Raw genomic sequence first — 10,741 nt, 5'->3', positions numbered from 1 at the left:
GTCACGTTAGTTATAACTATACTAGTAGTATATATATATATATATATATATATATATATAGTATATATACTATTATATATATATATATATATATATATATATATATATATACATATATATATATACATGTATATATACATATATAATATATATAGTAATTCAGATTGAATTACTTAAGCATTAAAGATCTAGGTTCGTTATGATAATTACTTCCACATTTCTTATTGCTTAATATTAAAACTTTTAGTATTAATATCAAGCGTAATGCAATGTAGATTAAAAACTTGCACTATTAAATCTACATCATATGTTGGCATTAATATCTACACCAACACAGTGAGAATTATATAGACATCATATAGAGCTAAATCCACACCGATATTTTTAGAGTGCCTCGGCAAAATTGTTTTTACCGTGTAGTTTCACTGCGATATTGCGACTTTGTGGAAATCGCACGGTCTCTTTACAGTAGAATGATTAAATTTTTAATGTATAAGATTCTCTTTCAAAAGAAGATCTTCCTCTCATTAAAATTTTGCATATTTAGATTTCCTGTTTTCTAAAACTGTTGAAAACGCTAGATCCCTTCCAAAGTCTCAATATAGACAGATTGCTTTTGAGCATTTCCGAGGTCATGAAATATCTGTTCGTCCACGATGATCGCAGTTTCATAAAAAAAAGATTACGTGATCTCCCTCATTTTCAGTAGTTGAACTCTCAAGCAGTTTTCTCGTAGCGAACGACTTCATTTCGTTCAATATCCTGGATATATATTACGCAAAATGAAAGTGAGAGTGACACACGGAGATTTATGCACGGGAAAAATAGCCGGTATGCAATAGCCGGCGCTAGTCGAGATGCAGCTTCGGTAATAAAATTACGAAAGTAACATACTCGGGGAAGCCTCGAGTGCCCCGAATAGGAGAGACCCGCGGTAACTCGTTCACCCGACAAGTCCGTCTTTTTTTTTCGAAGGCGAACCGATGCAATCGCGGCGTCGCAATCACGGCACCGCAATTACAGCGACAATAATACGATTTTTTTGTTCCACGACGTGAACTATCTCGTATATTGCAGTTACTTATCGGGAATTAATTTTAATTTTAAACGAGGTAAAAAAAGTATATAAAAGCTGTATAATATTTATAAGTGCGTATGTGAAAGCATGAATTGTGTCCAAGGCTGTACGTATATGAAGTATCTCGTGACGTGCAATTGTAATTTTAATGATAGATTCTATGAATAACTTAGAATTGATTTTAATCTTAGTGTGAATATCTCGTCGCATCGACAGCTCGTGAATTATAAGAGATCGTACACCTCTTCGATCAACGATCATAAATCGTATTTCAAAGCTGCTTATTTATTTATGACATCTTATGTATGAAAAAAGCTTAAATTATTTTTATTTATGCGAAAGACGATTTTTCATCTAAATTGATAAAAAAATAAGCAATTTTACTAATTTCATTTTCTAAAATCTAAAAGTTTTTATAGTTAAAATTTGTTTACGATTATTTAATATAAATTACATTTGAATAATATCTCGACATTTTCTTACATACATATGTGATTAATAATATTTAATAATATTTAAAATATAATTAAAAATTTTTAATTTAAGAAAAAATATATAAGAAAAATAAATTTCGAAGATTTTAAATTTCGAAGTTTTTCATGAAATAATTTTTTTAAGTGTAAATAATCGTACTCATTAAAGAAATCTTTCTATAATAATTAGAAAGTAATTAGATATATTATACAAATAAATAAATATTATATATATATATATGTACATATATCAAAATTATTATATACAGGTATCCCAAAATTTTTTACGCCAAGCGCTCTTGTGTAGATAAAGCGGAAAATTGAGTTGAAAAAGTCTTCTATCATTTTGCAATTTTCGCAAAAATTAACAAGATATTAATTATTAAAAATCGCTGAGTATTGGTTTTCAATTTTTTACTCTAAATATTATCAATTTTATAAAAAAACAGCAACAAAAAATTATTTATTTTCTTCTCATAAAATTCTGATAATTTTTTTCAGCATTTTTTAACACTGTATTTTCTCATATTGGTAAAAATAATCGCCAATAAGAAAATACAGTACTACAAAGTTGATAAAAAATTCTGAAAAAATTCTTAGAGAAAAATTCTATGAGAAAAAAATTAACAATTTTTGTCTCTTGTAGTTTTACTGTAAAATTATAGATTTGAGAAAAAAATTATTGAAGACCAATATTCGGCAATTTTTAGTAATTAATATCTTGTTAATTACTGTGAAAATTGCAAAATGGTAGAAGACATTTCGAATTAGTTTAGTCCGCTCTGTCTACAAAAGCACTTGGCAAAAAGTTTCGAAACACCTTGCATATGTAGATGACAGAATAAAAAGAGATTTTTTTTTATTTTTATAGGAGGCTTTCATTTTTTAGTAAATTATCTTAAACAAGGTATTTTATGCGATATGCAAAAGGTTTCTAAGTGTATCACGAAAATTTTAGAAAAGGTAAAAGGCGCGAAAAAAAATTCAGAAATAAGTAAAAAAAATAAATGGGACATACAAAATAAATATTTTAAAAATGATAAAAAATGATCTAAATTATATTGTGTTTACTTTGATTTTAATCAAAGTAACATATTATTATCATTGTAATAAAATTACTTTTAAAACAAAAATAAAAACTTTTTATTTCTCAATGTATTTAGCAATATCTGATAAAAGATTCGTGTTAAGCATCGAAGTATATATATCGAATATTTGAGAAATTTGGTTCGTTATTTAATATGCCGTGAATTAAAAAAAGTTGTAAAGCGATCTTAAGTATATAATATATTCGTAATCGAATCATTGCATTGTAGCCACATCATGAACGATTCATTAGTACTCTTTTATACTTTTTCAATACTTTAACATATCAATTTATTATTACTATTTTTTTCATGTATATTTCTGAAAGAAATCTATGATATGTGACGGATAGATTTCTTTTGTTTCATGCTGATACTGAATCATGTATTGTTGCGATATTGAGGATTGGAAAGTCATGATAAGACGATCCTATTCTCGTCTATACTTTCGAGGAACAATCAATTTCCCAAGTTGGTCAAAGAATGCATTGTAGATCGAAGAAATTCAGACCAACGTAGCAAAGCTATGAATCTCATAAAAATACAGTAAGAGCCATATTAGAAACAATCGCGATTAAATGTTATCTAAGTGCTAAGGGATATCTTATATCGCTTCGGAACATTTACGTAATTGCAAACGGATGCAATAATCACATCAAATTCATATCTGTAAATATATGTACACGTTCGAAATTCTCGCAATGTTTCTAGTCGTCTTCTTATATTGATAGGATCATGCACTACAATGCTACAGCTGATTCTTTTCTCTTTTGTATTTTTTGTTTTCAAAGCAAAGTGAACTATTGCAAAATCGCGCCGGGTCATCCATCGTTGCGAGCGATCATTACAGAAAGGGAACCGGGACAAGGTTGGGTTTCTTAAAATGACGTACATAAATCGAGCTTTTATAACACGCGTCGCGCATATTTATAAGTGTGTTATCGCATGTGCTAGCGGACCGGAACACACCTTTGCACTATTGCACACCTTTCTATCCCTCCGACATCATCGATTTTTTTCAAGGGTTACTGATCAAAAATATAAAACAATTCTAATATCTAGAATCGAATAAATCTAGAATCGATTTTGAATTGAATAAAAATGCCTTGAGAAATTAAAAATGCGCATTCACGTTTTAATTATTAATACACATCAAGTTTATAGAAAAATTTATGTTACGTTTCACGTTTTAATTATTAATACACATCAAGTTTATAGAAAAATTTATGCTAATATGTATTGATTGTGAAAGAAAAATGTCCAAGTATTGCGAAGCAAATGTAACTTATGACATTTTCTTTGATATTTATTAATTAAAAAATTTGATTATGATAATGATGAAATATATATTTCTATGAAATATCTTATTAATTCTAAAAAAAATAAAATTAATGATTTATTTACTAGGAATAAAATTTTATTTTGCCGTATTTAAGTAAAGGTTTTCATTTCAGTAAAATAAATATATTTCTTACGAATAAATAGTTTAAGTATCTATTTCTCAGTGTGTAATATAGTTTATAATACATACAATTTAGATTATATTTAAAATTTGAAAGTTTATATTTACATATGATAGTGTAAATATAAAAATAATTAATTCTCAACTTGTTTGTATGTGGATTATTATTATTATTATTATTATTATCATTCAGATTGATGGTTTAATTATGAAGATTTATTATTAATTGATCGATATAATTTAATTGCACCTGAGGCTACGATAACATAATAAGGTAAATCTTTAATCAATTCCTGGATATAAAAAGAAATTCTTTAGAAGGCATTCGTTTCTCGCTAAGAAAAAGTTGACGCTTCGGTTGCTTCACGTATACATGAATTATGTTGCTCTCTACACCGCGATGAACTTTATTACCGTGACATAAATCTGTAATGAGCAGCATACAATCATTATCAATCTGAAATCAAAACATACGACTGATGACCTAAAGTTGAAAACAAAAGCAAAGTTCAAGTAACAGTAAGTTTCTAGCAGTACCTTGAATTTCTCAGAAAGTGATTTTTCTTATGTGAAAGTTATTTGAAAGAGTGTATAAATTAGTAGTTTATAAGATTGATTTATTCGCAGAGGCAATATTTCTGAAGAAATAAATATTTCGTTAAATATAAATCATAAAAAGAATAGAAACTGACCGAGTTAATATAAATAAATGTAATCTTATGTAACTAAAGAATTTATAAATCATAAATCTGCTAGGATTTAAAAATTATTGATGAAATATTTGAGTGTCAATGAATATTTACAATTTACGCAATTTAAGAGTACAGTTATATCAAGATGTAACATAACCAGAATAACAAGAATTAAATAAATAACATAATAAGAAATAATGTAAACATAAACAGGTATTTATAATGCGTTCTTATTTCAAAATTGTCTTAAGTAGTGTCTTAAGCTAATTATGTTAATACAGTTCTGTGATATTTTAAAACTGTACTTAGACGGTCTTAAGTACAGTTTTCATGACATCTTAAGATTGTACTCAAGACTGTTATATAAAAATTGATTATGAATATCAGTAGTCATATATATATAAAACTATAAATAATTAATCGGATTGACATCGACTGATGTAGCACATTCAATCGACGTCGATTCGACCATTCATTTCTGGTTGATTTGTAAATTGTTTGATAAATAGATTGAATAAAACACACGCGGATTACACGAAGTGGATTACAATCAAAACTAACTTTTAACACGGTGTAAAATTCATGAGGGAGGGAACAAGAAAGGAGGAGCGATTATATTTTACGGGAGAAAAATTTGCGCGAATCAAGAGCTCCGCGGCTATATACCGGATGAAATCATACGTTGAGTTTACAATTTGACTCATCGATTTGAATCATTATTATCGGAAGGAACAATGAGACATTTTCATGTTGGGAAACGGCAGCTCGCAAACGGAGAACGGTAGGCAGCGTAACACGCCTCTCGATTGCTCGCTCGATTTCTTCTGTTGAAAATGAAATGGTTACCGTCGACGGCACAGCTCCGATCGTGAATAGTCGCGTGCTTTCAAACCGGAAGAGATATCCCATGAGTTAATTTATCGGTTACGGAGAATCGGCCGTCGGCGACGTCGCGCAATGGGCCCCAGAACGATACCGAACGGTCGAGGGAAGGTCCTCTCTCTTTCTGTGCGCGCGACATTCCCCTCTCGCATTCTATTTTCTCTAATTTAAACAGATTGTGCAAGTGTCCTCACGTTGTGGTCCATTCGACTGTGGTTCCTCGAAAAATACTTACCATACCTTTGTCCCGCTATAGAAAGGCACAAACAGATCTTTTCACGGAAGGAACAGTTTTGCTGAAGTATTTAAAAATTTAGGTATACCTATGTAAAAATAATAAAATTTTTGTTAGATCATCAAAATAATTATGTAGAACATTTAACAAAACGCGTAACCATAACGTAAAATGTTTTAACATTTTAACAAGCAGATTAAGTTACATAATTATTTTAATGGTCCAAGTAATATTATTTTCTAATGTATCTAACTAAATTTTTTAGATATCTTACATTGAAAAATATTAAGTTTTAATAAATATTTATTTTAATAATTCTAAATAAATATATATATTTATTTGACATAAAATCATGACATTAATTATTATTTTGTAAATTGAGTAAATTTAATAATACTATTCAAAGAAATGTGTATTAAGATTTAATAAATTTTTTTTCAGTAGTGAAGTAAAACTGTTCTTGCCGTATTTCCTGCACGTATAATCAGTGTAATTTATATGCACGCGCGCTCGCTCTAATTCGCGGTGAGTTTCGCGAGGAGATAGTACGCGAAACGTTAACGCACGTTCGCACCATTCGCGTTCAGCGATCGATCGAGGCGCGTAGAATTCGTTCGCGATAAACGCGGATGTTGTGGTAATAATGCTTGATAAAGGAAAAGAAAGATTATCTTCAGATGATAATCGTAACAATCGGATAGCAGACGCGTATGGAATAAATTCGCAATAAATTCAGAGTGACTGACAGATGGTGAAGGACGCATCTTCGCCCTGTCGCGCGATGTAGTAGCACTGTGAAATTGCTAGCTGACGTTTTGATCAATTGCGATAACATTTCATGTATAGTCAATATCATTTTTATAAAATATTGCGCGCGATGTAGAAATATTTGCATTTCTTAATAATAACTTTCGTGTTACTTTATTGGCTTTGATTTTATATATTTACTTTGATCAAAATCGCTTGACAGCACTAGAAGTATTCATCCAGGTTCCTTTATCGCGCAGATTTTTCAATTTTAATCAATCACTTTATATCGCCTTTCGCAAATTTTAGAAATCAATCTCATCTGAATTCAACAATTCGGTGTTCTGCAAAAATAATCAATATTTTTTAAATAAAATATCGTAGTGTACAAATATTGTGATATTGTATTTCTTAATAATCTATTTTATTGGCTTCAGCTTTATACAATATATTTATTTTTTTATACTTTGATCAAAATCATCTGACAAAACCGGGGATGTTTATCCAGGTTTCGCGCAAAATTTGATTATTCGATTTTAATCAATTATTTTATATTGTCTTTCGCAAATATTAGAAATCGATCTTATCTAAATTCAACACTTCAGTGTTCAGAAAATTTTTATATTGTCAATATTTTTTAAAATAAAATATTGCGCGCGATGTACAAATATCTGTATTTCCTAATAACTTTCGTGTATTTTATTGGCTTTGGCTTTATATATTTATTTTAGTCAAAATCGTCTGACAACACCAGGGATGTTTATTCAGACTCCGAACAAAATTTTTCGATTTCTATCATTTTATGTCGCATTTTGCGAATGTTAAAAATTGATCTTATCTGAATTCAACGATTTGGTGTGAAAAAAAATCTTGTTTTTGACACGCTTCGAGCTTTATAATAATTTGAAAATAATCTTGATAAGCTAACCAGAAATTAAAAAACAACGGATGTTTTGCAACAACATTTTACAGGGCTTTCTTTTCAAAATGATTTTCTTGGTGCGACGAAAATGATCAATGGAGGAGGCCTTTGCGAATATCAGCAGCGTCCCCTCGCTACGGATTTGTCGATCAGTAATATGCAATTCCCCACCGACCCTCCGAGGTCAACAATTTGTTACGAGGACGGGGATGTTCAAGGAACATCAACAGCGCGGTTGATTGACCCGCTGTTGGAGAGTGATACTTTTTACAACCGACTAAAATCTTTGCTCTGCTACGTGAATTGTATGAATTGTGTCCGGAATAAAATGTAAATATTATTGGCAGATTACATATTTAAGTAAAAAAGAAAAGAAAGAGGAAAGTATTAGTTTTTTTGTTTGGCTATCACGTTCAAAGTTGATATGCTGCTGTAATTGATAAATAATTGGCGTCACAGTTACACGAAAAGAACGATTTTGCTCTATGTGATGATAATTTTTCTTTTTGACGTACTAACCAGTAAGGCCATCTTACGTAATTTGATGTTTCAACATTATTTTTAACTTTATATCTAACGCTAAAGTTTTTAGATACTTCAGCAAAATCATTTTTTTTTTTTTCGTGTACTGATCATATTACAAACTTGTAATGCACCATATATATGACACAACATAGTTTTTGCAAATAAGTTGTTTTCTCAAGTTTCACGATTATCACGAGATTTAAATATAATAGCATGATAAAATAAAAAGAGACATGTCAAAGTACAATCCATTTTATTTTAATTTGATATTACGATTTATTTTGATGAGTCTGTTAGATGCAAAAATTCTTTTATTTCATAAAAATTTCCTTGTAGATCCTTGACACGTTTTAAATTTTACGCATCCTGCACGATATTGTCACTTCCAAAAAATTCCGCAGCTCCACAAAACAACCGATTCCCATTATTATGGTCGCCGTCATTTTATTATTTAGAGACGGTACAATGGCCTCTAATAAGATAATAAGTTCTGAGACAATGAGTTAACACGAATGAGTCGACGGCGGCGGGGTTTATAACGCCGTAAATGATGACTAAGGCTTGCACTAAACTACGCGAGCATAACATAATCGTAATAACAAAAGCACTTCCTGTTTATACGGTGAACAGCACTTTTCTACGAGAGAGATTTTAATAAGAAAATACAATGCGGAGATTAGCTCATTAATTAATTTCTCCAAATGTGAAAATATATGTATCATAAAATATAATTTTAGAGATCATTATCCCTTTTTGTCAAAATCTCAATCTTATTATTATAGATTCACAGTCGCAATGGAAAGAATGACTTTGTTAAAATATTTAAAGATTTAGCAAGATGTACAGATTTGAAAATAATTTTGTTGGATTATTAAAGTAATTATGAAAAACTCTTAAATTGATTGCTACACTGAAAAAAAAAGCTTAGTAATAGTTGCTAAATATTGAGTAAAATAATTTCAATGTAATGTTTCGTAATATCCATAAATAATTTTACTTTTCTAAATGTTCAGTAATTGTTACCAAACTTATACTAGATATTTATATAGAAAAGTAAAATTATTTTTAGTTATATATTAATCAAACATTTTATTGAAATTACTTCATTTAGTATTACCAACATTTAATAGATATTATTAGATTTTTTTTCAATATAACCCGGCAAAATATTTTTCAAGCATGAATATATATATAAACATGTATAAAACATACATAAATATTCATGAACATGTATAATCATATATGAAATATGTCCATAATTATACACTCCTCTTTCTTTTGTAAAATTACTGTTTAGTATAACAGAAATAATAATAATAACGTGAAAACATAAAAAATAATTAAAAAGATCATTTTTGCATTGTTCGTTTTAGGAAAAAACAAGTTTCGAAAAATGTAAAAAAAATTACTCAATTATGCATAATTTTATATAATTATTTACATAAGTAATTTTTCACATTACTAAGCTTATTATTGTTCTATAATATTACACTAAAAATTCATTTTTTAAAAGCGAGAGGGATATATGAATATGTACGGATACATATTTCATATATGATTGTATATGTTTATGAATATTTATATATGTTTATGCATATTTATACATATTCATACAAAAATTAAAAAAATTTTTACCGAAACTATCAAAACTTTTTATTACTCTCATTATGGTTGAATTTCCTAACGTAATTATTTTAAACCAACTACCTATCTAAATTTTTAGATATTTTAACAAAATCGTTCTTATCGTGCAATTTCGTAAACTTTGGAGAGAAAAGTCAACTCGACCATAGCCAATTCTATTGCAAAAGCTAAGCGTTCGTTTTTATTCCGATCGCTGTAACCGTATTCGCGTTAATTTGTAATAGTTTGTAACGAATGTTACGGACGGCTTGATAGACGATTACGACTCGTTTAAGCATCATTACTTACCGAATAATACGGATTGTGTAATTAATTCTAGCTTGTTAATTACCTCGTGGCAAGTCCGTTTTCCTTGTCTTCACTTTCTATAATTATTTCTATTCTGCTTTCTCTCCTCAAAAGCGTGAGCACATAAACTTATATCGCTTTTAGATTCCAAAAAGACGTTAAGTATAAGGAAGAGATATCATTATATAAATCAATATAACGTTTAATTAAGATGTTAATTAAAGTATTTTTTTTATTAATTAAAGTATTTTTTTTGTTAATTAAAGTATTAATTAACTATTTTTATTATTAATTTGTTTTCGTCTTTTGCTTTTTTTCAATTATATCTTATCTATCTTGACATCGCGGATGACACTAAGAAATTAAAAAAAAATATATACAAATCTGTAAAAACACAAAGTTATTGATTCAAAAATATCTTTTACCACATTCCATTGAAATTTAGACAAAGAACGTTAATAAAAATGCTCAAAGATTCTAACGGAAAGCGCAGAGAAAGCAGAAGAGTGCTACGGATTCGCTCGCATCTTCAGTGCGCAAAAAATCTGGATCAATTCCCGCTTAAAATCATCAGGATCGATCGCCGACAATTACCTTGCTCCTCAGCCGGATGCGTGTTAAACCCTTCACAAACTCTCCACAATAAATTTTGTCACCATCAATTAGATCTTCCGGCAGTATCCGAGCCGATATCGATCTCTCTCTCTC

The 10,741-nt window shown here is 29.2% G+C and overlaps 1 protein-coding gene across 1 annotated transcript in view; it reads right to left on the bottom strand.

Moving 5' to 3' along the window:
• Window positions 1-10,647, bottom strand: part of LOC105626765 (patched domain-containing protein 3) — a 28,154-nt gene extending 17,507 nt beyond the window's left edge. Inside the window, exon 1 of the mRNA XM_012208061.1 lies at window positions 10,628-10,647. The gene's annotated coding sequence lies outside the window, so the exon portion shown is untranslated. The remainder of the gene's footprint in view (window positions 1-10,627) is intronic.
• Window positions 10,648-10,741: the final 94 nt, after the last annotated feature.

Source organism: Atta cephalotes (assembly GCF_000143395.1).
Source record: "Atta cephalotes unplaced genomic scaffold scaffold00006, whole genome shotgun sequence".
NCBI classification, from domain to species: domain Eukaryota; kingdom Metazoa; phylum Arthropoda; class Insecta; order Hymenoptera; family Formicidae; genus Atta; species Atta cephalotes.
Note: the sequence above shows the minus strand (reverse complement) of the source record. Positions and strands in the feature narration are given on the sequence as shown.